The sequence below is a fragment of the Phalacrocorax aristotelis genome, chromosome 23 (genome assembly GCF_949628215.1).
Source record: "Phalacrocorax aristotelis chromosome 23, bGulAri2.1, whole genome shotgun sequence".
NCBI lineage: Eukaryota > Metazoa > Chordata > Aves > Suliformes > Phalacrocoracidae > Phalacrocorax > Phalacrocorax aristotelis.
In genome coordinates this window covers 3,786,975-3,814,457 of record NC_134298.1, presented here as the reverse complement: position 1 = coordinate 3,814,457, position 27,483 = coordinate 3,786,975, and the positions used below count along the sequence as shown (strand labels likewise).

Here is a 27,483-nt window from a genome sequence, read left to right as displayed (position 1 = left end):
AGTGGTACACTATGAAATGGTACTAGGACGTTTGATTTTACAGAAACAAGTTTGAGAAGTCTGTTGAGGTATCTTGAAATGAATACCACCCATTCTGTATTTGAAAATATTTAACATCAGTATTGAGCAAGCTTCCAATTAACAGGATGAAATAAGACTAGTTTTCTGTTCATCTTAGAAAAGCAATCTTTTTCCCCATAATCTAAGCAGGCAGACTTTGCACTTGAGCAGGTAAAGATTCACAGCAATTTCGCAAAGCTAATTGAATTTGAAGCCTACAAGCCAAACGTCATATAGGTCACATGTACCCTGATCTCAACAGTTTAATTATATTTTCCCAGAGAAATTAACAACTTACTCATACTTTTATCAACAGAGCATTAATACACAGACATTAAACACAATGACCATCTGTCTTTGAAAACCATACACTACACCAATAATCAGAACATGTTGCTCAACCAGTCCTGCTGGAAAGAAAACTCCCTGAGATGGTCTCATGAATAGGGATTTCCATCTTTAAATGAGGTTATTTTTCTAGTTTTGGCTGTCAGTTGCACCAGCTGGTATTCATCTGATAAATTGAGTAAGCTTGGATGGTATTCTAAAATCAAATTAAAAAAAAAAAATCACAGTTTAAATTCTTTGCACATACATACATGTTGGAAACAAAATACATACTGACAAAAAATAGTCTTGATTCCAGTTCTAACAGACATAAATTCATTTTTAAGCAAAATGTGTGTTTTAACAATAGCTGTCACCTAACAAAGGAAAATGGCAATATTCTTTAAATTATAGTAACGTAAATAGAGCTACCTAACTTTATTAGGGACTAATCTGGAAAACAAGTCTCATGTTTCCATCTTGATAAAGTTTGTCTTCTCAACTTTTTATTCTCTAATTTAAAGTAAGATTTGAATCATAAGTTACCATACATAATTACTGTACTTCCAGAGTTCATTACATAGGAATTAATACCATTGATAAATCAAGAACTCCACAAATAAAAACTTACAGCATAACATTTCGGTCCACAATTAGATACGTCTTGGCTGATTTTCAACAGTATTAAGCAAGCATCCACTCTACCCTATTCTAAGTTGGCAACAATTTCTTCATGATCATCACTCTAAATAACTATGGGAAAGCGTCCAGATACCAATGCAATTATGAAAACAAAACAAAAAAGAATCAGAAAATTGTCCATGCTTTAAATTAAGATTTTCCTGCTCACCCCACGTGCCTTAAAAAAAAAAAACCCACAACCAAAAAACCCACTCTGTGTTACATACAGATGACATTTGTATTCTGCTATCTTACAGCCCTGACTTCTGGTTTTATATGAAAATTATAATGATCTTCCATTTTATTTCCTGCTTAACAAACAAATAGTTCCAAGCTATTAATGGAGTATGCCACTTACAAACTTACCTACCAGCACAGTGATTTGGGGGGCAGGAGCTGTCACTGTCTCACTCTTACAACTAGTGCTACAAAGCCCTCACCTTTCTAATGCCTTCAGACACTAATCACCATAACATGTTTAATATTAAATACAACCTGTTTGTTCACCCTCTCTGCTCTATCTACAGATTGGCTATTGTTTATTAACTAGTTGTTTTGGGTACTGCACTCCTAATACACATGCCAATGTAACCATAAAATTATGGGTCATGTTAAGAGTGCACCAAGAAAAATATTTTCCTTCAAGAGTAATTCAAGGTTAGGAGGCTTTTGTAATTATCTGACATTTTAATAGATGTCAGCAAATAACTAGAAGAGGAGACTTAATGGCCCAGATATATCATGACACTGAAAAGGCATCCAACACAGCAGTCACCCTGAACATCCCAAGCCTACTCCAGTCTTTCCAATGCTGCTGCAAGTTTTGCCAGGGATTTCAGTAAGAACCAAATAAAAAAATCTGACAACACCGCTCAAACGTATGCAATCTAGCAGATTTAAGGATCAAATGACTAAAACGCCAAGAGTGTTATTTACAGCACAGCTTTACCCCAAGGATCACGTTTACATTCCTGTGTTCACACACCACCATCGTTGCTAATGCCACTGCAGTCACTGCTGGTAAGAAAGCAGCCTGAGAAGCAGCACGATCAGCCAGGGCCTTTTGGAGCTGGCTGCCAGAACGGACTTCTAAAGATTCCCCCCTCCCCCTGCTCTCTTTTTCTTTTATTTTAATTCCTGATGGAACTGTGCTTAGTTGACACAGGTTTGTCTCGTTTGACTTTTCTCTGGAGTGTGAAAAGGACACTTGCACAGGACCTCCTCTGGCAGGGGAACTTGTCTTGCTCCTAACCTAAGGTGGCACCTGCACAGCTGTTACTGTCCTGCTTTAGCTCAGAGACTCCTGGACACGGAGGATATAAAATAACCACTCCAGACCTCCTCAACCAGCTCCTGCACAACAAACACATTTCAAAGAAAGTAAGTCAAAACCTTTCCTCTGCTCCCTCAGAAGCATGCAACCAGAGCTCAAGTGCTCAGAAACACAACTCTTCTTCCCAGCCTATTTTACCTTTTGTAAATACACCCATGTGGAAACGGTGAAGGAAAATGTCAAGACAAAAACAGTTACCAGAGGAGAGAGAAGCAAGTGCAGATGGGGAAGAAAGTGGAAAAATGAAAGGGGGGAGGGGGAGCGAATAGAATCTGTAAAGCAGAGACCAGGTAAGTGTCACAGAATATAAGACTGAAAAAGAACAGATAAAAGTGAAAATGAAGGATATGAGGCAAAATATGCAAGCAACGATGAAAAGCTTTCACCATAATGCACATACATGGTGGCACTAACAAAACACCTGTAACCTCGTGTGCTGTAAGCAAGTGCCATGAAATGGGACAGGCAGGAAACACAGCTGGGGGTGGGGGGGAAATCAGAGCAATAAAAACACTGAATGAGACATTTTGGGTCTTGGGTTTTTTTAACAAAAGTACTAGAAGTAGCTTGAATATTTTATTTGAATTCATTTGCTTTTATATTGCCAGAGGATAGAATTATTTACAGTTGAATGAAACAAAAGTAATATCCTACTGACAGTCATCTTAGTGAAAAGTACACATCCCTGGAAAAAGTCAATTCCTCAAGCATATTGTATAGTCACATTTCTTTTTCAAACATTTCTTGTATCTGCGATAATCAGTAATACTAAGGTTTAACATACATAAAAAACATGGCCTTTGGATTAAAACAAGAGGAAAGACAGAAAGAAAAAATGTACCTTAAAATTACAACGGATTTTTCATGTGTGAAACCACACTTACATGAAAAAAAGAACAGCATGTTTTGTGTTCTTAACTTAATGTGCTAACGCTACAGACCGTATCTTGGATTCCCCATGAAATACAGCAATGAAAGGGGGATTTAAGTGATAGTTTGTTTCACTTGGCTTCCAATTTTTTGGTAGCTGGCTAACTATATCCCACGCAGGGAAACTGTGACTTAGCAGAAGTGGATATTCCACTTTAAGTCACTTCTTCAAACCTTCCAATAAGGGAATGCCTATAGGAGTAAGTACTTGAAGGAAAGGGCATATTTATATACCTTTTACCTTTTATGAAGCATAAAAGTGATATTTAAGGTAGGCCTGACTACTTAAGATAATGTGTTTAAACTAGAGGCAGTTATAAATGAAGCAATTGTATGAGCACACTTGAAATTACAGCATATAGCACACTTCAGGAGAATTTGACGTTGTATATATGAGCCCTGGTTCATACTGTTCTTGTTAGCTAACAGCTCAGAGGTTTCTGATTTCATCCTGCAATGGGCAGCAAAAACATAGATATGAAGACTTACGGTTCTGGTATGAAGAACTGTGGTTCCTTAGCTTTATGCAAGTGAGAGCTGAAAACCCAGTGAGATTTTTAACTGGAAAAACCAGCTAACCTAAAAGCAAACTGTTACGGGCCCATAAAGACGCAAACCATGAGGAAATAAGCAGTAGCAAGCAGAAAATGGTCATAGTGAGAGTACCAAAGGGAGCTGGGCACTTCCCAAACCCCAGTCTCAGTTACTTTCAATGTGACTGTTGAAATCTACTACATTACCATGACTTAAAATGCCAGCTGAGAAGATTGAATATCCTGCAAAATAAAAGTTATTTCACAGAATCCATTTGCCTTTGGCTCAGGTGTACTTAGAATCATTTGGTTGGAAAAGACCCTTACAATCATCGAGTCCAACCGCTAACCTAACACTGCCAATTCCACCACTAAACTATGTCTCTAAGTGACACATCCACATGTATTTTAAATACCTCCAGGGATGGTGATTCAACCTCTAGCCTGGGCAGCCTGTCCCAGTGCTTGACAATCCTTTTGGTGAAGAAATTGATCCCAGTATCCAATCTAAACCTCCCCTGACACAGCTTGAGGCTGTTTCCTCTCGTCCTCTTGCCAGTAACTTGGGAAAAGAGACCAAATTTGTTTTTGCTCTGCTCAGAGCGTATCCCCTCTACTTTCTCTTCTGCTTGGTCCGTTCACTGTTTCAGAGAGCCAAGATGAGTGGCAGTGATGCTACAGTGCGAGTGCTTCTCTCAGTCTGTCCAGTACTGGAATGCCTGGGGACACTGGGCTCTTGTATTTTGGGAATGGAAATGCACTACCCATGACTCTTGGATAGAGTCAAGAGAGTATCAAAAAGTGTGTATCAAAGCTTAAAGATAACACAGCAGAGCTAAATACAGCAGTATTGTTTTAGTGACAAAGCACTCACCCCACTGAAACTTCATCATAAAGTTGTGTAACTATAAAAATAATTTGATTTTCTAACTACTAGCTATAGTCTGTCATATGGAGGAAATCTAAATGCCTTTTACAGACAGACAGGATGTATGTTTTTTCCTACATTTGGAACATAAATGTTTGCAATTGCCATATATAAGTTGTTTTGGATTATGTCATGATTCATTGAGGCAAATCCCAAATCCTACCCATTTCTAAATGAAAACCCTTGTCATGGAAGAGTGTGCACAACCAAGGAAAACAAGAGGAAACAGCAAAAATAACTGGTTTGCTTTCCTTCTGAAGCCTGCAGCGTATGAGTACTTCTTAAAGAATGGAAAAGATCAGTCAAAAAACAGAATACATACCTACTCAAACTGGTTTTCTCTCTTAAGCCATTAGGTAGATTTCCTGGCAAGAGCAGAGAGACCTACATCTTACCCTTACTTATGTCTCCTTTCTGCTGCGGCATCACCACTACTCACAATGCTACCCTAAGTACCTGCAAGGGGGACTGGAACAGAAGTGTTACCAGGCGTCCAAAGCTTCTCTTCAGGGATATATTCCATAGCAGTACTTGCATACTATATCCATATATGTACATATGCCTCCCATACTCACACTCCACTGCCACCCAAACTCCTACCCCAGTCGGGAGAATTTAGGGCTCAAGGAACCCCCTCCTCTTGGTATACATTCCCACTTCTTTTGTCTTAGGCTTAAAAAGCAGCATATTCTCACCCTCGCTGCAGCGCAACAGAGCCAGAGTCTCTCATTCACCTTTATTACACTCTGGAACAATATCCATGAAGAAACAATGGTCTGAAATTTCCTCAGGCACATTCTGCGGGAAAGCATTTCTGACGTCAAGATGTGTTACAGAAAATACAGTAATCTCTACTGTTATATCACCATCTCTATGGGGAAGCCTTTTTTCTTTAACAAGAATGAGTCTGAAAACTGAAAAATAGTTTAACATTCACAGTGTTGTAGCTAGACTGGATTATCTTAAATCTAAATTGGGTATGGATATCAAAGTTTCCAAAGTTTACTGCTTTTAAAGCAAAATAATGCAAACAATACTGCAGAAACCACTTAAGAACATTCTTACCACAAGTCCAAAAAAAGGCTTATTTCCTCAACTATCACAGAAAGCTCTTTTAAGTTGTATAAACACATATGCTGAAAGTGAAGGAGGAAGAGCTCTGCTGTTGGCTTTTGGAACCTTGCTATTAAAGCACTATTCATAATCCCAACCGCCCAGTTATGTGATATGTTCACTTAACACGTTAGCCTTTAAAGATCACAACACCCGTGAACAAATCCTTGATTAACCCACGAGTGAAGCAACTCAGTGGCTCAGGAACACCTCCCTGGAATGTAGCCAGGTCAGGAAGATGGACACGTATACCACAGAATTGAAGAAAACTGGCACGACCTTACTTTCAGCAGTGATTTCAAGGGCATATTGCAAATGAGGATTTAAGGGTGTCTGCAGAAGTGTATTTGCCTACATTTCATTTGAAATTTGCACTTAATTTACTCTTTTCCAAATAATTGTTTTTACAATGCATCTCTCTCCCCTGCTAGGCAGTTCCTGTCTGCTCAAGCACAACTCCTCTACAGAAGTCCTTCCTATCTTTGATCATCCTTTTTTGCCCTGCTCTAAGTCTTCTCCAGCTCTAAAATACATTTTAGAAAATGAGCAGACCAAACTTCAGTCTTCAAGACGTGGCCATTCCACAAACCTCTAAGATGGCTCAACGATGCTTTGCTTTATTCACAATTTCTTTCCCATTAATCCCTAACATTTCACATTGAGATTTTTTTTGCTTTCTTTTGATTTTAAAGCTGCCAAGCACTGAGCTGATGTTTTCATTGCTCTACTAGTCATAATCCCAAGATTCTCTACTGAGTGGTAATAGTTTAGAATCATAATTTTCTATAACTTGGATTTGGTTTTCCTGCACATACAACACATTTACCTACATTGCATTTCATTCGCTGTTATTAAACAGTAATTAAAGACTTACGGCCCTTCTGCAACCCTTCAGCCACCCCTTGCTTTTACTGCACTAAGTCTGTATCATTGGCAAGACTGATAACCTCCAGCCTGCTTCATGCTTGAGTCCATTAATTAGCAGGATCCCCAGTACAGGGCCTAGTGCCAAATTCTACAGCTAACATCCCTCTGCCATGGCAGCTGACCATTTATTTCTATCCTCATTTTTATCTTAGCCCATTATTCTCCATGACAGGACAATCTCTCATGCTGTGCCCGCTCAGTTTTCTAAAGTGTCTTTGGTGAAAAACTTTGGATAAAACTCTTCTGAAAATCCAAGTGGATTATATCAGCTGCATCCTCTCCTCCATGATTTGCTGGCGCCTTCAGCAGAACTTCATGTAGTTCATAAAGCAGGACTTCCTTCTACAAAAGCCATGCCAACTCTTCCTGTATTTATCCGGCTGTTATCTAAGCAGCATGAAGCACTTCACGTAGCACAAAGTAACACAAACGAGAAGGTACTACGATGTGACCTCCAGCTTTCTAGACCAACAAGCCAGATGAACAGTTTGTGTTTGCTGAGATAGTTTCTTCCGGGGAAACGGAAAGTTGATAAATCTGAAAGAATTTCTTTAAGGCTTTTAGCACTTGCCTACGAAGAGCCCAGGAAACCGACACCCACCCAACAACCTGTCCACAGAATCCGCGGTCCTAATGGCTGCTCACAGCGACTGCGCTTGCAGAGTTCAACCACCTTCCCATTTTTGATGCAGTACGGGTCAAGTTAAAGCAATGGAAGCGTTATGACTTAAGCTAATTATAGCCAATATGTTGGCACCTGTTATGATTACAACAATGTATGTCTTCATTAAAAAAAAAATCAATAAATAAGTTTAAAACCTTAACTCCATCAGGAGACATGAAGACATTCAGATATTCACATTGAGCTCCTTTGCTTCTCCTCATCAACAACATTATTCCACCCTGGTAAATGCACTATATTCTCTCCTTTAGACCTAAAACAAGCAAGCTACTCCTCGCTTACACCATGTGTAGCCTTGGTGGTGCCTGCCATGCCTCATAGACTACCCAAGGTGGAAATGACAAAACGCAAGCCTTGAGGGACAACATGCTGCTCATAGCACCGCCAGTGCTACGTGGAAAGAAGGTTCTCACATGTCAGACAGGCGTGCGAGAGATTATTTTTTTCAAAGAAAAAACAGCAAAAAAATGTAACACTCTCACCAAGTTTCAATTAAAACACAAACACAGGATTTTTATAAATCAAGTAAGCATATCATTGAAAGTCCCAAAAGATAACTGGAAGGGCATAAAAGCGACTCTTAGGAAAATTTCTTACTTTAATTTATTTATAAGGTCAAGTCATTTTATATTAACCAAACCAGTGAGCCACCACAATATACTTCCATAATAACTGATACATATCTCAAAAAAACCTTTAAGGTGAAATCATTAAAATAATAAAGCAAAACAGAGGAAAACTGCCATCTAAGAAATCATTTCTCTCCTCTATGAAGTCCAGGAAGTCAGGATTGTCATAAATAAAGTTCACAGAAACAAAAATCTTCTTTCTCCCAGTTAGTTCATTCTGCAGAGCTGATAGCACTGTGTTTGCGTTTGGTTTTCCGGGTATAGTCAGTCCATTTCCTCAGCTGTTCTCACAGCCCCTCATAGGAGGTATTCACACAGCAACAAAAGGACAGAAAAAAGAAAAAAAAAATAAAATCTCAACCGAGTCAACACTGAACCTAAAATTACTCTTTCAGTTTCAAGCTGAGGTCCCTTCTGTTAAAAGGTTACTCCACTCAGGAGTGACTTTTTGTATAATAATTACTTTTAATAGGCACAAATAGTAAGGTTCCCTTGTAGTCCAGGTGCTCAGCCTTCAAGAAAAATATGGATCGTTTCACTTGCATCAAAATAAAGAGGCTTCCTGAAATATACTTATTTAAAAGTGAAAGATAAAATGGCTGAAACATCAACATTTCCACAGTCTAAAATGTTGCTAAAGCACAGGCCAAAAGATATTCCTACACACCAAATCCCAGTAGTCAGTCCTTAGCAAACACCTAGTTCCCCTGGAAGTTCAGAGTAATTCCAGTTGATGGGTTGGAGGGGTTTGGGCTTGAATTCAGTAAAGAAGCTACTTTCTTATTAAAAATAAAAACCACCGCTATTCTACCAGAGCTATCCTTAGCAAAGACAAATGCACATATATGTTAAGAAACACATCAGTAGTTCTAAAAGTAGAATTATGGTAAAAACTAGAATTTAAAGTTGTAATGAGCATTTGATCTATCTCTATGTGTAACTACCAGCTATCTGAGAAAAAAGTTATTAGAAGTTCAGAATTGGTAGTCGGTGTTCCATTTTTAAATGATGGCACATACCCAAAAAAACAAATTTTAAGCTTAATTTACTTTTGGACCAATATTCTGGCCTTTAGGGTTTTTTTCCTCTGAATTCAATTCTTTAACTGTCATGGGTAACCTTTTTAAAAAAAAAAGGAAGAAACACCAGTAATACTGGAGGATGATTTAAATAACCTTCTACAACAGCACCCGTATCTGCTTCATTATCGTCCCTGCTTCTCTCTTCTCCTTTTTAATTGCTCTTCCTCTCCAAGTCTGCTTTAATCCTCCACCACAGGTAGTAAAACAGTTCCCTCTGCAGCCCATATCAAGACTATTCAAGCTATCAAACAGGCTAAATGTTTTCAAAAGTTTAAAATTTTTCAGAGTGTATCTAAGCCTTTCTTTGGGAAGCCCATCCCGAGGACAAAGCAACATTTAACAGGACAAGCATGAAACCACAGCCACACCAAAACAAAACTGGTACAAGGACACATAATGATGTCAAACATCGCCATCCCGATATCTTTTGCCCTAGAAGTCAGCCCTTTTACATGACTGTGAAATACCCTAAAGAATACTATTTCCAATGTAATGTCATACTGGTTTCTGTAACTTCCACTTCTGATCAGATCTTCCCTTTCTCATGCTGAAGATTGAGAGATACAAGCAAGCGAGGTACCTCCTGAGAACTGCAGTGTGGGAAACTGGTTACATTCCCGTGAAACTTGGTCTGGTTAAAATACAACAGCACAGTACTATTCCGTCCACTGAGATGACCCTCCCTCCAAAACCATTCCCGCAGACTTCATCTGTGTAAGAAAAGCAACATTTCAGATGGCTTTGAAAGCCTCTAATGGAATGAATGCACTGTGGGGTTTAAAAAAAAAATTCTCTTTCATGTCGAGAATCTTTCAGATTCCACCAGCTTGCTTGTTTCAGAAGCGTTACTGCCAGAGAATGTAACAAATTCTTCCCACTCTTTGGCTTTAAAGGTGCAATTAATGTTGCCACTTTATGTATAACATGAACTGTTATCTGGCATAACTATCTGTATGAAACCACTTCCATCCATCTGCAGCTGAAGTTTGTCATCACATTAGTACATGAATCTGACCCAAATCCTAGAATACACATTTTTAATGTTGAATATCATCTTTAAGAGAGTAATACAAGACCCTTGATGTTTCAGACATGCATAAGCTAAGCTTGGAAGCGGCCCAGCTTTGTGCACACTGTGATGCAAAAGTTTCATTAGCAGCACAGCACAATCCATTAGATTACTCGGAGCAGTGCGGGGATGGGGACAGCAGAAGCTTTGTAGAGGAGGTGCGGGTTATCTCTCCGGCCAGAGACAAAGAAGTTAGCTTTTTTACAATAGCTCTGACCACAGTACCAAAGCCAACATGAAAAAGAACTTATTTATTTGTGCTCCTTCCAGAGGAAGGAACGAATTTTACTACTATTATCAATACCCCTTCCTTTTAATTCTTCATTACATTTGTTTGTATAAGAATATTTGTGTCAGGGTACATTTTCTTAGTTTGCTCTAAAACGTCTGTAGAAAACTCATGCAGCAGTTAGACAGATTAACGTCTAATACTGAAGAGTAATTTACTACATTCCACACTGCCATCTAAGAAGCGCTATTTAGTCCTCTCGAAATGTGCCCTTGCTACATTTTTCCAAGTCTACAGTGAAATATAAGTTATGGCTATAAATACATACACATATATATACACACACACAAAATTTTAAACAAAGTGAGTAGATCAGTTTGCTAGAAAAAGGGAAATTATGTTGGATTCTCTATTAAAGTTTGCTATCAGCCTAGTCACAGAGTTTTAACACAGATATACCTGAACAATACATTAAATTCAGGACAACTTCAAAAAAAAATACCGTCATGAAGATTTACCAGCTTTGAAATACCAAACAAATAATTACCTATGTGAAAATCCACTGAAAAGACGCTGCTTTGAGCAAAACATGGCCTATAGAATCTCTTTACTACCAGGATGTCTAGAGAAATAATGCTGCTTCGTATTCCAGTGCAATCTCAAGTTTGTCAGCCTCGCAGATAAAAGAAATGCATCTGTAATATCGGCTGATATTCATCTGGAACAAATACATTCCCTACAACTCTCTGAAATACTCCTAGCTGCATTAATACTAACACTCCTACTCCCCTTACCCACTGCCCCACATACACAATGCTGATAGAAATGCTCAATATTAAATAATATTTTAAATATTTTCCCTCATATTTCTTTGAATACTTAAATAATTATTTTTAAAATCTTTAATCCAAGCTGTCATGAAAGGGTAATATATGTGCATTCAAGTAGAAAAAGCAGCTGCAGGCTCATCCACCTCTGGACAACCAGTCACCCTAAGTGCAATTACTGGTTCTATTCAGAAGGAAGTTGCCAGTCATGGGCAGTAGCACAGGTATAAATGTGTCAAAATCCTGTTTGACTTTTAAACCTCTCAACCAAGTCAGTCTTAATCCTCAGATAAGCTTTTGTTATCTCTAACCTCTTCATTATGAGATCGGTAGCCTTTTTCATACAAGCTTTTCAAAATATATTATTACTAAGTTCACCACTTTCCAGTTACTCTTCCCACCAGCCCATCCGCATACTTATTTACATGCAATTTTCTATTCAGGAAGCACACTTACAAATTCCGAAACATCTTGTTGCTGTTCTGTTTCTCAATTTCATCTTGACTAATTTAGTTCTCCTCCTCCAATAATTTATTTTCACATCTTCCTCCTTCCTCAGAATTCACAAGACACTTTTGAGAAACATAAAACCTGATATTTACAGATCTAATCACCTACACATCAGTAACTCATAGCAAGGAAAAAGCAAATAACGTCACTCTGCTATTCCGGCAACCTGCTGACCACTCGGCAGGGCGCAGACCCAGGCTCACCACGACGTGCACTGGATCTCATGAGGTAAGGTTACCGAGGGACAGTGGAAAAACACGGAGGCTGACATTCTTGAGAAAGATCTTCCAGCCTACTGAAAGACACAGTGCAGAAGTCAGAGCCCCCAGAAAACAGATCCCCTTGGAATGGGGCTGCCAACCCCACATCTGTTTGGGAGGCTCTATCTGTTGCAGCTGACAGGGTAAAGGACAAGCAGCACAGATTTGCTCAGCCCAAAGTTGCTTTGTAATGCGATGCTGCGACAGCAAACACACCGCTCAAGGCCTCCCAGTCCTCTACACCAGCAAAGACTGGCAGCTCTCTGCAAGAAGAATGACTTCCCGTACAATTACTAATTGTCTCAAGACCTGGTAGAAACAATTTTTCATGGGTGCTTTTGCCCATTTTTAATGATCTAAAAGCTTACAGCAAGCTTTCCACATTGATGGAGAAGAGAAATGGTAAGGAGCGTGCATGTGTGTGGTCATTTACTTAATTCCTTCCCATTACTAATGAGAAGCATCATAAAAATTGCTTAAGCGTGAAAAGGCGGTGGACTTCATTTCATACTAAAAGTTGCACTTCAGAAGATTTCCCCACACATGAACAGAAAAGAAATCAATGGTGTTTTTAATCAGATCCTACCCAAGCCTTTGCTCAAAACCAGCACACAGCTCATGCTATGCTCCAGGGACGAGAGATCAATTTCTGGCCCCGCTACTCAAATTCAACAATGTTGCAAAGATAAAACAACAGCAGGATGAGAAGGGGGAGGGAGGAGGAAGAGGAAGAGCACAAATAAAGGAAGGAAAATCAACCTGATGTTCCTATAATGAGTAATATGCAAAAGCTCGCCATCTGATATCTATACCAGAGGTAAACACAGCCCTAGTAGAAAAAGCAAACAAAACACATTTGAAAAAATACCAGGTTCCCTCTCTAGCTTTCTTATAATATTTCCAAAGCATTTCATATTTTTGCCTACAGTCACTCTAAACATTATTTAGTAAAGCCCTGCTAGCAAGCTGCAGACGGAGAAAAGCAATTTCCTAAAAGAAAATGCTGAATTCATAGAGGTATACAAATAACACAATATGAAACCTGGAGACTTCTTTCCTTTATCTAAAAGGCAACCAACTATAAATATTGAAGCTTTCAATCTAACTAGGCACATCAAACATGCAAACAAAGTTATTAATATTTTAAGTGGTTTCTGGTTTGGAAGAGTATCATGAACTTAAATTTTACAAAGTATTTATACTTTTAATAATCATTTCCTATTTGTGTTTTTATCAAGAACAAAAAAAAAAGGTGGATCAACTCCCATTAGCACAAGCACTTCAGATGCAACAACTGACACCAGGAACAAACATGGAGGATTGTAAACTCAGCCTTTTACAAGAGAGCACCCTGACACCCAGTGCTTTCTACGGGGGTCTTTTCAGTTACATTTTAATGATGTGTTACAGAGCATCTTAGAAAAAAAAAAAAAAAAAAAACACACACACAAAAAATCCTCCTACATAACAATTATGTCGTTCCTTTGAATTATCTGAAATTATTCCAGACTGAGACTGAACTTTCCTTCCTACACAGGCACTCCAGAAAACTTGAAAACGATGTTATTTGCTTTAATGTACACAAGCAGCTACTACATCAAACTAAAAGCTACTTTTTCCCAAACACAACTAAGATATATCCAAGATTATTTTACATATAACATTATATATGTTACTGTTGGCTTCTTTTTTAAACTCTTCCGAGGTTGGTCTAACCACATCTATTATTCCATGCACTGGAGTGTTGGAGCCAGATTCTGTGCCCTGGTACAGAGTTAGAAAAGGCTCCAGAATTTATTCCTTCTGTTGTTGTTTACAAAATACGGGATATTCTTTTGGATTACTTTAATCAATGCCTAATACTGGTAAGTTATAGCTTCAGCACCTATAAGCATTTTTAGGCGTCAAAGCATCCAAGTAAACTGTCATAACCCAGTTACATTAGGAAGAAGAAAATGGACACAAGTGAACAAATTTCAGCTCAGGCTTCCATTTTATGCTGGTGTCACAACATAAAAATATTCAGAAAACCAAAACCATTTCAAAGTTTAGCCCAGGTTTGGGAAGTCCCACAAACAAAACCAGCCTTGACAGTCAGGAAATAAATACTTCACTGCAGCCATAGTTTTGCCAGCCAGAGTTTCAAGATTTGGGTTTTGCTTCTTACAGAGAACTTGGTCATTACATATACAACCTATGTGAAACCAAAATGACTGCTTCCTCTCGGAGAGGTGTCTTGGGGGGGGGGGGGGGGGGCGGGAGGTGTGTGTAAGTGAGAAAGCATTGTTTTATGTGTTGCTCCTACAAAGTTCTAAAATACGACAACACATCAAAATTATTACTTGACCCAAACTATTGCAAAAATCAGATGTTCTTTTTAATGACATAAACGATAAATGACAAAGCACATCTATTGTCAAAAGGAAATACATATACAGTTTCTCGTGGCTTTCTGACCCGCTCCAACTAACAGCCATTATTTCCGCTCCCAAATAGCAGCGATACAGAGGCTCAAAGTGGAGACTGTTCTCCATCAGACTGACCCCCATGCCCCCATGCACCGCTCGCTCTTTCTTCTCATCACATCCTGCTGTTCACACCAGAACCAGTCATGCTGCATCACTTCTTACACTGAACATTAATATTTATTCAAATTTTCTCGCAAAATTAACCTAGAAATCAATCAGCCAACAACTTGTCATGCTTTATCCCCCCCCCCAACAATCCACAAAGAGCCTGAAATATGGAATAGCGGGACTGCTGCCAGCAGACTTCCTGCGCTCAGAGCTTGTAGCATATGGATAAGCTCTTAAATACAATACAGAAAGACGACTTCTTGAATGTAAGCAGCCAGGTCTAGCTTCACACAGAAGTTCAGCAAGAGTGTCTAGACTATGAGCAAACTGCCACCAGCTATAAATCTGGGGATTTACAGTACAGAGGCTTGACAAGTATAGACTTAAGCTGCCCAAAGTCCTAAACTGCAGATTTCAGTGAGCACTTACACGCATCAGATGCAAGAACACAGGTGGTAGCATGGGACGTCCGAGAAGGGTAAATCCCCCACGTACGCCAGAGGCAGCTCTAGTGTATCCAGAGATACATGGATAATAATATGACAAGATTTACCCTGCATATAGTATTGCTCTTAAACTGAAGAAAACCAGCCCAAACCATACTCATGTAAAACACAGTCATTGCAAAGACAAACCCATCACTTGGAAGATTTTTAGTTATTCAGTTTTCTGATAGCGATGAATAGCTAAATAATCTTCTGTCACATGCCCTGACCTTTCCTTAAAGATGGTTTTATCCAAGCTTGGAGAGACATTTCATTCACCCCCATTTATGAAGAATGTTAACTTGCAGCTATGGTTTTCAGTGTTTATGCTGGGGTGAAAAACCTTGACTAAGCAAAAAAAGCATAGCACATGCAGGCCATCACAGCCCATCGTAGTGCCTGATCTGCTTTTCTGACTGCAAAACTGTTTGTCTATGAGGACAAACGTGATGCAAGAGTTTGAAGTTAATCGCAACAGCTTTCTTTAATGAAAAATTTTAATTGTCACCAAGAAATATAAGAGAATACACTGTTACATCAGATATGTAAAAATCATAGAATAGATTTGGTTTATGTGAATGCTGAAGTCTCTCACGAAAATATCTAATTGAGGCAACTATTTCGGATAGGGTGCCTTCACATCCGACTTAAAGTGTATTTCTGAATATAAATAGTTTGGTAAACAGATTAAGCAAGCAATATCCAGGTGCTCACTAACTCACTTTAAAAGTCTGGTGGATTCATCCACCAACTTGAGTGCTGATCTGTTTCCAAAGATCAAAACTACAGCAATGCAACATGGAAAACTAACTCACTGCAAGGACTATGAACACATTCTGTACACTCAAAGTCTTTATTGACTAGATTTGTTAGGTAGTCTTAGGGACGTTTACAAGAGGCAAAAGCGGTAAGGAAAAAAAAAAAAAAAACAAACTCACAAAGAAATGAGTCCAAAGCAAAGCTTGTCTGCTTGGTGAGGACCCCTGTAGTTATAGCTATGCCGGGTGGGGGACACAGGAAAAAGATATTGGCTGAGTCCCCTAGCAGAGAGACAAAGTATGCTGATGTAAGAGCAGCTAAATCATCTACCCAAATAACTTAAGAACAACAAAAGACCTCTTTGAAAACCTGTCTGTGTCTGTGCATGAACTTTATCTGCACCGATACATAGTACTCTCAAGGTCTGAGCAAGTCTGCAGTAAGAATCCACAGCTGAAAGAAGTCACAAATTCACAATTCCCTCTGGATTTCCCTTGCTCCATGTGCACGCAAGCACGGATGCAAATGACAGTGAGGTTCTTCAATTTTTATTCTGGACCTTTTACAGAGCTTGCATGTTCCAAACTCCTCCGCTCCTGTTTTCCTGTATTTATATTATTGAACATTCTTTTTTTTTTCAGAATAAACTCTGATAAATTAATTTGTTCATATAATAAGTTTCTGATTTCTCGAGATCCTTTTGAATTTAGTCCTTTCTTCCTATCCCTGCAACCCCTTGAAAGCTGATGTCATCCACAGGTTTAACTAGTACACTCCCAATTCTATCATCCAGGTTACTAAGCAACCTGCTCACCAGTTCTGTGTACACTTTACAGCAGTTCTGATTACGCTACGTCTAACTTTTCAGACAAAAATATAGGCCACCATATCAGAAGCGCTACTAAAAGCAATATAGGGAATTTTTCACCTAGTTACAAAGTTTTTTCTCATCTTCTTACAGTGGGTAGCAGCAATTTGCTCAAGTCTAGTTAGTAGTGCCAAAAGATGAAGAACTGGGATCTTTCGGTTCCCATTTGGCAAAGTCAAAATCAAACCAACAGACCACTCCATTATGCATTCTTTTAAAGTAATTCCTCAGTTTCAGCCTTGCACATACTAACCACGTTGAGGCTTACATAATAAAAGAAAAAAAATCCAGCTCTTTTTAGTGCCTAGAAGATGGTCTAGCAGGCATCACAGCCCATATTCCCCTGACTTACTCCCCTCACACTTTCTTTCAAATGCTAGCACCTAAAACCTCAGCACAGACCCCCACGACTGAAAATACTTCTCAAGTTTGCAAAAATAAATACTTGCATCTCCTTCTCTTTGGAAACGTACACTAATTTAGAACTACACCATTTGGCTTGTGATCACAACTTGTAACTGGCAAGAACTCCCACTGTTATTACTTTTTGGGATAACTCCTACCCACATAGTGCCAGATGGTATATTCCACCTCTGCTGAGGAGGTGTAGGAGCACTGCCTGCTGTCAGCATTGCGTTTTCCTTATTTTTTTTAAATCAAGACAGATAATATTACCAGTCTGAAGAGAAAGCGGGTGGGCATATGTAGCTCAATCACAGCTTGGGCCTTTAAAGAACCATATCCCTTTCTTTAATGTTGCCTGTTACACTAAATCCCCACTTCTGACGACAAAATGCAAGGGACACCGTGACACACGCCCACATGTTAACCAAGGGTTGGTGCCAATGGAAAGCCGCTCACAACGATTTCAAGCACACACTAATGTTCCGACTGTGAAGCTGAGTACCTCGTCCTAATAACTGTGTGAAACAGCCAAAAATTGAGTTGGGGTCCTCTAATAAAATCTTACACTGAAAATTAAATAGGAAAGAATTATTTGAATAAAAGGAAAAAAAAATCTCCATTAAATTAGCAGATGGGAGATTTCTGCCTTCATAAAATATAAATTAGCTATTAAACTAAGATTATTTAGAAATGCAAAAGCTGCTAGAAGAGATAAGAAGCATTAGAACCCAACTTAAGCAACTACAGAACATAACAGATCAAGCAACAGGCAGCTATATGCACAGAATAACTGCCTGAACCCATATCATTTTGCAAACACACTTAAAAATAAAGTCACATGAAGAACACTGTGGCCTGCGAGCTTGGGGCGAGCCAGCAAAATCCACACTTATTTGGATCATTCAAATCACTATATCCACTTAGATTTGCACCCCTCCCCAGGGTCTGTTTTACAACTCTCATAAAAGCCGGACACACACTTCCTTATGGCTCTTTCCTCCAAGCATCACGTACTTTAAAATCTATCCCCATGATATTTTACTTGGGGTTTATTCCGCCCTCAGAACCCTTCCGGATTCTATTCCGTAGTACCTCTGAAGGATAGGAAGTTGTTTATCTGTTTGCACTCTGGTTGCATATCGTTCATTTACTTTTTAATAATATTTCTTCATTAAAAACACTAACTTCATGGGATTACAACCCATGAAGATGGCAGAAGCTCGTTTTTATTGATGGAAAAAGTCATCACAGAGTCTGCTGTGCCAAACTGGTGGGACAAAACAGGACTGTTCACTCCACCTGATCAGCACCACCAGTAAACAATGTCAGGGCAGGAACACCAGGAGGAAGGCGGTGGAATGGGATTACCTTTTTGCCTTACACCCAGACATCTGGTTCAGAACAGCTGAGAGACCAGCCACTTCCAGCAGGGGGAATGACAATAGCAAGAATCAACAGCTGGGCGACGGCAGAGACAGGTAGAACTTCTCCAAAGAGCAACAGAACATAAGCCTTTATTTTGTTTCCCAAAAAAAACAAAGCTAATAAACCAGTTTCCATTTAGCAACTGCAGAAAGATTCTAAATCCTCTAACATTTATACCTCTAGATACACAAGCAGGAGGCTACTCAATTCACATTTGTTTATCCTTGTAGTCTTCTCCCAGTTCTCCCTGTATTTTTCTCCTTGACTTCATTGGAAATATTATTATTTCACAAACTCAGGCAGAAGCAGCCCATTAAAAATGCTAAGCATGAAATAAGAGCCCATAAGTACAGCTTACCAATGTTTAAGCCAACCATTGAAACACTGACCACAGGTCCTCGCTCAATCAGCTGAATACTCTGCAATTCAAGGATGGAAAATTCACCTGCAAGGAACTTCAGATCACCATCAAGGTGAGTGGCAGTGAACCAGAGAGACCATAATTGTTTGCAGGTTACGACTATTAAGACACTTTTAAGAGTATCAGTTAATGCTTTTCAGCAATTGGAATCAACAGACAACAGCGTTCTGGAACCACAGCACTATAAATATTCATACTCCCACTCTGAAGAGATATTTCACATTGTCTTTAATTTTGATACTTTTCACATGCACTGATGGGTTCTCTTTTTCAACTGCATTAATCAAGTTTCTCATCCAAACTAAGAAAGAAATCCTAATTTTTAAGACAGCCAGCTGGAAAAAAAACCACATAGAAAGGGGGGAGCCATTCACACACATACACACAAACCTCACTTGTTAAGGCATCTAGAAAATATAAATTGCAGGAGTGATGTTTCCTACTGACTGCTTTATAAAAGCATTTTACTTAAATAATCAGAATACAGAAAAATAGCAGGCATCTGCCAAAATATTATTCTACCTGCCCTGGAAACTATACAGGCACAAAGGTAAAAATGAAATAAACAACTAAAACATTCAGAAGTAAATAGGAAGAGCCCTGTATCATAAAATACAAATTAACCATCTCTTTTCTCACCTTCACTAATTAATAACAAATTCCCAGTGTGACTTCCATTGCAAATAAGAACTCACCTATCCAAAACACTTTTCATTAATGAGATCATTACAAATCTCAAATTTGAGATCACTACAATTCAATCATAATTAGTAATTAAAGCTGATGTAAGTAAAAATTAGACAACAGAATATTCACCATTAAATGATGGACTCAGAGGAAAAAAAAAAAAAAAAACACCACACATTTACCCTATTCACTGTTATTTAGGAATTTTACCTCAACTGCTCTGTCAAGTTATTCCATATTTTAATCTTAAAAATATCCCCTACAGAGGAGGCTAAAAGATGCCATTCAACTATTCAGATGAATTCCATCAATAATGTATTTATAAAAGCTTCAGGTTTTAAGTATTACACAGGGAAAAAACAGCAAAGTGTCATTGATCTCTGAAAACCAAGTCACCTCTTGCAATGGCAAAAAACCAGAAGGTATGGAAAAGAGGACATAAAGACAAATAACTCGTCACGGTGGCCACACCTCTGCTGCCTGACATGCAACCTCCTCTAAAAGAAATGATCACAAACTTCCAGATTAAAGAACTTCATGAAAAAGAAGCGAGAAAGCTCGTCTCCATCTTCCGAGGCTTTGGAAAGGCTTGGATGGTGGAAGACACACATTTGCTAGTTGCATACACTTACAGCTCAGCACAGGAACAAACATAGCTTTGAGCTCTCTCTGCTTTGATCAGCATAAGAAGGTCAGAAATACGAATCAGATGACTTTTCATTACCTTACGTGCAATGGAGCAACATGAATGGAACTGCTTGTGGCGCAAGAAAGGATAATTAACACATGCCAGGATCTTCACTTTGGACATATACCACTTTATTCCTCCTCATTAAATAAAACCAACCAACTAGTGAGCAACAAGTTGCTCCAAAGACTTCAGAATTATGAGTATGAAAGATCTCCAACAAGTCACTCCCCAGCCAAACAGAAAAATTAACAGCAACTCCAGCCTTCAGACCACAGAGCTATCGGTCTGCTCTGGAAGATACTCCTTCAGTCACCAATATGTTCTTTCCATAAAGGACAAATAAATAACAAACACTGGTAATAGCTGAAATGTCAATATGCATGATTCATCACCCTCTTCATTAGTTATGCCAGTTCAAAAGAGAACACCACTCTAACAGATTACTTCCCTACCCATTAGCTCACACAGCATCGTTCCCCATCAGCGCGAGGGCCCCGGCTCGAGAAGGCGGTGGCATGCGGAGACTTGCCTGCATAGGAATAGTAACATGAACTCACCAGGATTCCTCATGTTCCTGAAGTATCTATGGGTGCCTTTGCCAAACTGGCTCTTAAGGATTACTACCTAAGGTTACTTCTTCAGTAAAGCTAAGCAACTCTCTTCTTTATGAAGCAACAGGGTTGGTGGGAGGGGAAGGGAAAAAAAAAAAAACAATCTCAAATTTTAAATTCCAGAAAAGCAACGTTTTTAGCAAATAAGCCCTCCACTCAGAGCAAGAAAAAGCTCTACCAAAAAATTTTAAAAATTACTGAGGAAGCAAAACTCAGACCAAGATTTGCTTAATGCAGAATATATATAAACCCAACTATTACGGGTATTTTATAAACACCATGAATAAGAGTGATGATTCCTTTGAAATCAAACAATCATGCAACGTGGCATGCAACCAAATTTGAGTCAAAAAAGCATACTGTACTTTTTATGTTATATCATTACTAATTAATGCTCTCTTAAGGAGTATTTTCAATATGGAGTTTCTCATAGCACAGTATAAATTAACTTATTTTACGCATTTTGCAAAGATAGGTAATAAATGCTGCCCAGGAAGAAAACCAGACTATTCAAGGACCTCTATGGATTATTCCAAGGTTTCTTTTCCTGAAGATGTGAAACACCAGGGTTCCATCACCACAGCTCCCAAAACATCCAGCAAAGTAACATCTGCTCTCTCATCAGAATCCCACAGCTGATTCCACACTAGGACAAACACCTCAATTCCTCTCCCATTTCTCCACCACCCTCATCATTAAACCAGATCCCTTCGTCACAGGTTGCTTAAGTAAAACCTCAACAAACTGAACTAGATGCAACAGCTTCACATGGAACAATTTCTAGACTGGGCTCTAAATGCCCAGTTTCTCCCTTCTTAATGTAAGTACACAAAGCAAGCCACAATCTTCTCTAATTAATTTAAAGTAATTACTTTTTAAATAAATATAAACCAAACAACTGCATTTTAGTCCCATAAAATAACTGGACTGGAATAATTCTACAGAACATAACTCAAATTTGTTTTTAAAGCTTATAAAAACCAGCTGACAAATAAACCAGAGGTGAATGACGTATTTCACCCCTGTGAATATTTGCAGATGCAGAGAGCTTTAAACACCAATTTATCTCCAGCGAACCCAACAGGCACACTCTCCACCTTGAAGTTAACATGAACACATTATTCCAAGGTGAAGACTTCAAATTACATGTCAGAAACAACCCTCAGGCTCAGTTCTGCTCTCGCCGAACACTGTGGCAACCTCCCACAGACCTTCCTGGTAACGTCTCGAGGCCCTGTACGACCACGCAGCCTTTGCACATCCTACAGATGCTGGAAAGTGTTCCTAGAGGTTGGCACCTATTTATTACATTGGCAGCAAAGTGCAAGACAACCTGAAATTGCTCATCAGGCTGACCACAAGGATTACAATTAACAACGTAAGCACAGCTCTAAGGCTGTGAGCATTCTTTGTGTCGTGGCACAAACAAAACGTACGCTCAGGGAGAGGCACTCACTGTACATCGAAAGGTACCATTTTTAAGGTTTTGTGCAAGTACTCCAGGCACGAGTTCATAAGTGGCATCGCCCGCTCAAAGAGCTCACGGCTGCCACGAAGGGCAGATCCACCCACTCTATTTCATCCTCCTGCATCCTCCTCCTGTCACCCTCATGTTCAACAGGTCAAGATCAGTTTATTGATCCAGCTAGAAATGAACTCTGCAAAAATAAACAGTTTTCATTCACCCAGCAGCTGCTCAAGCATTTAACTTGGTACAAATGAGAGGGCTACAACGCCGCACCACTGCGGGGGGGAGAAGCGAGACAAGAGGTCACTGATCTTGCATCAGTTCTTAAAATCAGTTCAATCTTGTAAAGAAACTAGTTAAGAGCCATTTTATTGTCTGGATGTCAAGGGAAGTCATCTTGTCGAACCACTCTGCTTTAATGAAAATTCAGGCTCAGAAGTTTAAAGACAAAGAACCGATGTGTATACTCATGGCTTATACATCAAGACAGAAATAGGGAATTTTTTTGAAAAACTTTTGAAAGCAAAAGTGTTTTTTTAACATTTCACAACGTGGAATTAGAGGTGTTACTAAACCTCACAAGTTTAACCACCTCTAGAAAAGGTAAATTTAGTTAAAACATAAAGAGGAACACTTTTTTTTTTAAACATAAAAATCCATGCACAAATTTGGGAGGGTTGCAGGTTACTTTCTTTTTTAATGTAACAAGGGGTTGTTTTAGAATTTGCTGGCTGCCTTCTAATTGGGTTCCCTTTGCTACTTAATAAAAAAGTAAAATATAATACAGATGTTAACAGAGAAAATATAAGATTCTGTACTAATAAAACATAAATGCGTCATACGCAAACCGCAGAAGACCTTGCAGGTAGAGTGTCTATATATATATATATATAGACAGCCATAGATATATATATAAAACAAAACCTGCAGAGCTCAGTGTACACAGTGCATAATACTGTACGTGATCCACATTTGGGCCTAATACAGTCTGTCTTTATGCACATTAATAGTAATAAATGGAATTACAAGCAGAACGTTAGGCATGCTTGCCTGTAACATGGCATAAAAAACCTAATATTTTAAAACTTCAATGCATGTAACAGGTACGCTCACAGATTCCTCAACAACATTATATCACTTATATTCTAAAGATTTAATTGAAAGTAAATCTAATGTATGTAACCTGAAACTTTAAAATGTAATTGTTAGGTACCTTAGGAGACATTTTTTATTCAGAATATGTATTCCAATTTAAAAACACGCAAGCTCACACAGGATCATGGGAAAACCAATGGAGACAGAAGGATGAGAACAAGACAAGAATTGCTACAAGGCAATCAATATTGATAAGGAGTTTATTTTATAAAATCAGATTAGTCATCCAGTTACACTGAAGTGGTAACCAGTCATTCACACTGTAATTACAAGAGTAAACCTGCATGCGATTATGCTTCAATATTCCATGACCACAGTCCAGATCCAGACAGGATACGGCCCTACCGCTCCCCACCACTCAGAGGAAAACAGTGGCAAGTCTGGAGCACACACAGCCATTCCTGTATGGATGATGCACTTAGCGAGAGTTACTACAAAAAAGCAGCACAACTCCAAGTACTCTGTTTATTTTTTAAGAAGCCCCAGAGCCATAGCAGCCACAGACCTCAAACAGCTTAAGATAGCCTTTGCCTAAGCACTACTGCTTTTTTCTACCCCCCACCCACCAGTTTGTTTGCAGAGCCAAAAAATGGGATTTTGATTATGGCAAGCTGCAATATATCGTACTTTCATAATTCAACGGCACGTTCCTCATACATTTGTTAGTGTACCTCCACTCAAAGTACCCACAACCTAAGGTGTCTCGCACCGCTCCAGCAAGAAAGCCTCATGTCACTGTAGCCAGGAGATGCTCTTCAGTATGCTCTCGCCAAAAGGCACTTACTTCACTAGCTTCCTTCCTTTTTTTCTTTTTAATTCACACATCAGGAATGGATGTTGCAGGTTTGGTATTTAAGTTGAGGATTAAATAAGACAGACAACACCCAGCCTGTAGCATTTTGAAGAAATCACTCCAAGCTCCAACCTGAGAAATGCTGCAAGCAAGGTTTCATGGCCATGTTGTTGCTCTCTATGGCATGTTCGCTGTATTTCTTCTCGTTCTTCTCCCAATTCAACATTAATGTGCCTTCATTCCATATGCTGTAGCTATGCTACACTTCCCAGCAGCACTAATTAACCTTCATAATTTAATTTCTCCAGATATTCCATTTTCCTTATGCCCTTCTCACCTGTATAAAAGCCTAATCCCACATCGATGCATCGTTCCCTAAATCAGTTTACCGTCTAACATATGCTCCTGAACTTCCCAACGCAAATGGGGATGAGAATCTGTCTTTTCCTTGCAAAACATACATCTGAGCAAAGCTGCCTGCCTCATCATCTCTCATTTCTTTTTTGCATTTTAGCCCCCAACAATCAACCCACGCCTGTAACAAGCAAGATACCGTGTGTCATTAGACTCCGCACTCCTTACTCACCCCACGGGAGGGATGGAGGGAGGGCGTTTAACCCTTGCTTTCCTCCACACTGCGGGAGCGGCGGGCGGAGGGGGCGGCGGGCGGCTGGGCTCGTCTCACGTGTGCGCTACCTGCGGCGCAGCCCCTGTAAATACGGGGCCGTTCTGCAAAACGCCTCCTCGCAGCCTCCCCCCGCGCTCGAAGGGATGCCTCTGAATTCCGCAGCACGTGATTTGCGCACGAAATAGCACTTACCTTTTAAGATTGCAACGCCGCGCTCTTAAAAATAGGCGATTTCTAATTGAAAAGACGGAATTTTTGAACGGCACCTGCACGCTGCCCGTGCGGGCCCCGCCTCGCAGCGCCCGGGCACGCCACCGCCCCCCGCCGCGCTCCCGAGCGGCAGCGAACGAGAGCAAGGCGGCCGTAAGGCGGCCGTGAGCCGGCCGGCCCGGGCCCGGCCCGCCGCGGGGGGCAGCGCCGCGCCCCCGCCCCACCGCCCCGGCACGGACACGGGAGCTGTACCCGCCCCCCCCGCCCCGTGTGCGGAACCGACCGGAGGCGGAGGGGGGGTGTGCCGGGGGGTCTCGCCGCGATTTCCACCCCGACACCGCCCGCCCCCCCGGCCCCTCCCCGCCGCGCGCCGACATGTCGCCGGGCGTCGCCCCCGCTCGGTGGGTATCCCCGTCCCGTCCCCCCCATACCGGTGGCGGCGGGGGTAGTGGGGACTGACACAGGGACACGCGCAGACGGACAGACAGACGCGCGGCGCCCCGCGGCCGCTGGCCCTTACCTGGCGCGACGGCGTGGCGGGGCTCCCCGGCGGCCCGCGCCCCCTCACGAACGCGCCGCCCGCGGCTGAGGAGCGCGGGGCGCCGCCCTCTCACCACAGCGCCGGGAGCCGCCGCCGGGCCGAGCGCGCGCCCGCAGGGGAGGGGGCGGGGAGGGGCGGGGGGCGGCCGGTCTCGCCCCTCCTCGGCGGCGCCGGCCCCGCCGCTCCCCCGCCGCCCGACGGCCGCAGCGCCCCGCGCTCCCGCCCTGCCGCCCGCCGCGGCCTCCCCCGCGGAGCGGCGGCCCCCGCGCCTCTGCCCCCCGCTCGAGCGCTCGCTCGCTCCGGAGCGCGCCGCCGCTTCACGGGCGCGCGCGCTGGGGGGCGGGAGGGGAGGGGAGCGGGCGGGGCGGGAGCGGCGCGCGGCGCTGGCCCCCCGGGCGGGAGGGGGAGGGGGAAGGGAAGCGGCGGGCGGGCGCGCGCGCCCCCGGGTTCCCTCCTTCCCTCCCTCCCTCCGCGCTCGGAGGTGAGCCCGAGCCGCGCGGGAGAGGCGGGGCTGCTCGGTTATTCATGAGGGGGTGTGGCTATGCAAAACGGGCGCCCCGCTCCGCGCGGGCGTAACCTGCGCCGGGGGAGGTCTCCGCGGGAAGGGCGGGGCGGTTCGGCCCCTCGCCCTCCCGCCGCTCCCACCTGGCGCGGCCGCTGCGGAAGGCGGCAGGGAGGGGGAGGGATGCGCCTTCATCGCGTCCGCGGTCGCCGCCTGCGATAAGCCCCGGTCCGCAGGGGGCGGGAGGGAGGGCGCCGGCGTGGCCAGAGCAGCGCCCGCGCCCGGCGAGCGGGTGAAACTTTAGCGGGAGGCGGGCGGGAAGGGAGCGCTGTGGGGGCGCCGCCGGGCCCGTGTTGGGGCGGGTCCCTGTGGCAGGGAAGCAGCGGGGACCTGCCCTGTGGGGGGCGGCGGCGGACTCCCTCTCTGAGGGGAGACGGACCCCGCTGTGAGGGGAGGCGGCGGCGGGCGCGGACCCCGCCGTGAGGGGAGCCCCGCTCTGAGGGGGGCGGACTCCGCCGTGAGGGAGCCGTTCCCGCCCGCCGGCCGCCCTCGCTGCGGGTAGGGACGCCGGGGCGGCGGCGGAGCGGCCGATGCTGTGGGAAGGGTTTATCCGAAAAGCCGGCGGCGGGCGGCTCCGCGGGCCGGGCTGCGCTGCGGGGAACGGACCTCAAGCGGCTCCGGCATCTGTCAGCGCCTCCAGCGGGGCCGCGGCGTTAAAGCGGCGCCTGGGGGGCGAACGCGCCCCTGCAGGTCCCGCTCGGGCGGGCCCGGGGCTGAGCGAGGCGCGTCGCGGCGGCGGCGGGAACGGATCGGGCGCGCCCGTGCGGGCGGCGCGGCCCCGCGTCTCTCCCGAGCGGGCAGGCGCGTCCCGCCGCCCTGGAAACCCCCCCCAGCCCGCTACTACCGCGTCTTTTTGTTTTGTTTTGTTTTTAAAAAAAGGAGACTTCTGGGAATAATACCTGAAAACCAAAACGTTTTGCTCATCCTCCCCTGCAGATCAGTCAGCCGAAAACCAGGTGCAAAAGGAACACACAAGAAGAGAAAAGCTATACTACCTGTTAAACCTAAATCAAACATTTATTTAAATTACCTAAATAGCTTAAAATAGGCATTGCAACTAACAATCCAGTCAGCGTAC

General features: G+C 42.1%; 1 protein-coding gene across 12 annotated transcripts in view; it reads right to left on the bottom strand.

The window, feature by feature from the left end:
• Nucleotides 1-26,211, bottom strand: part of TANC2 (tetratricopeptide repeat, ankyrin repeat and coiled-coil containing 2) — a 254,383-nt gene extending 228,172 nt beyond the window's left edge. For 7 of the 12 annotated variants that reach the window (XM_075117247.1, XM_075117254.1, XM_075117253.1 and 4 more), the window contains exon 1: nt 25,823-26,211. The gene's annotated coding sequence lies outside the window, so the exon portion shown is untranslated. The remainder of the gene's footprint in view (nt 1-25,822) is intronic. The other 5 variants (XM_075117250.1, XM_075117257.1, XM_075117258.1 and 2 more) reach the window with 2 other exon arrangements.
• Between the last annotated feature and the right edge of the window lie 1,272 nt (nt 26,212-27,483).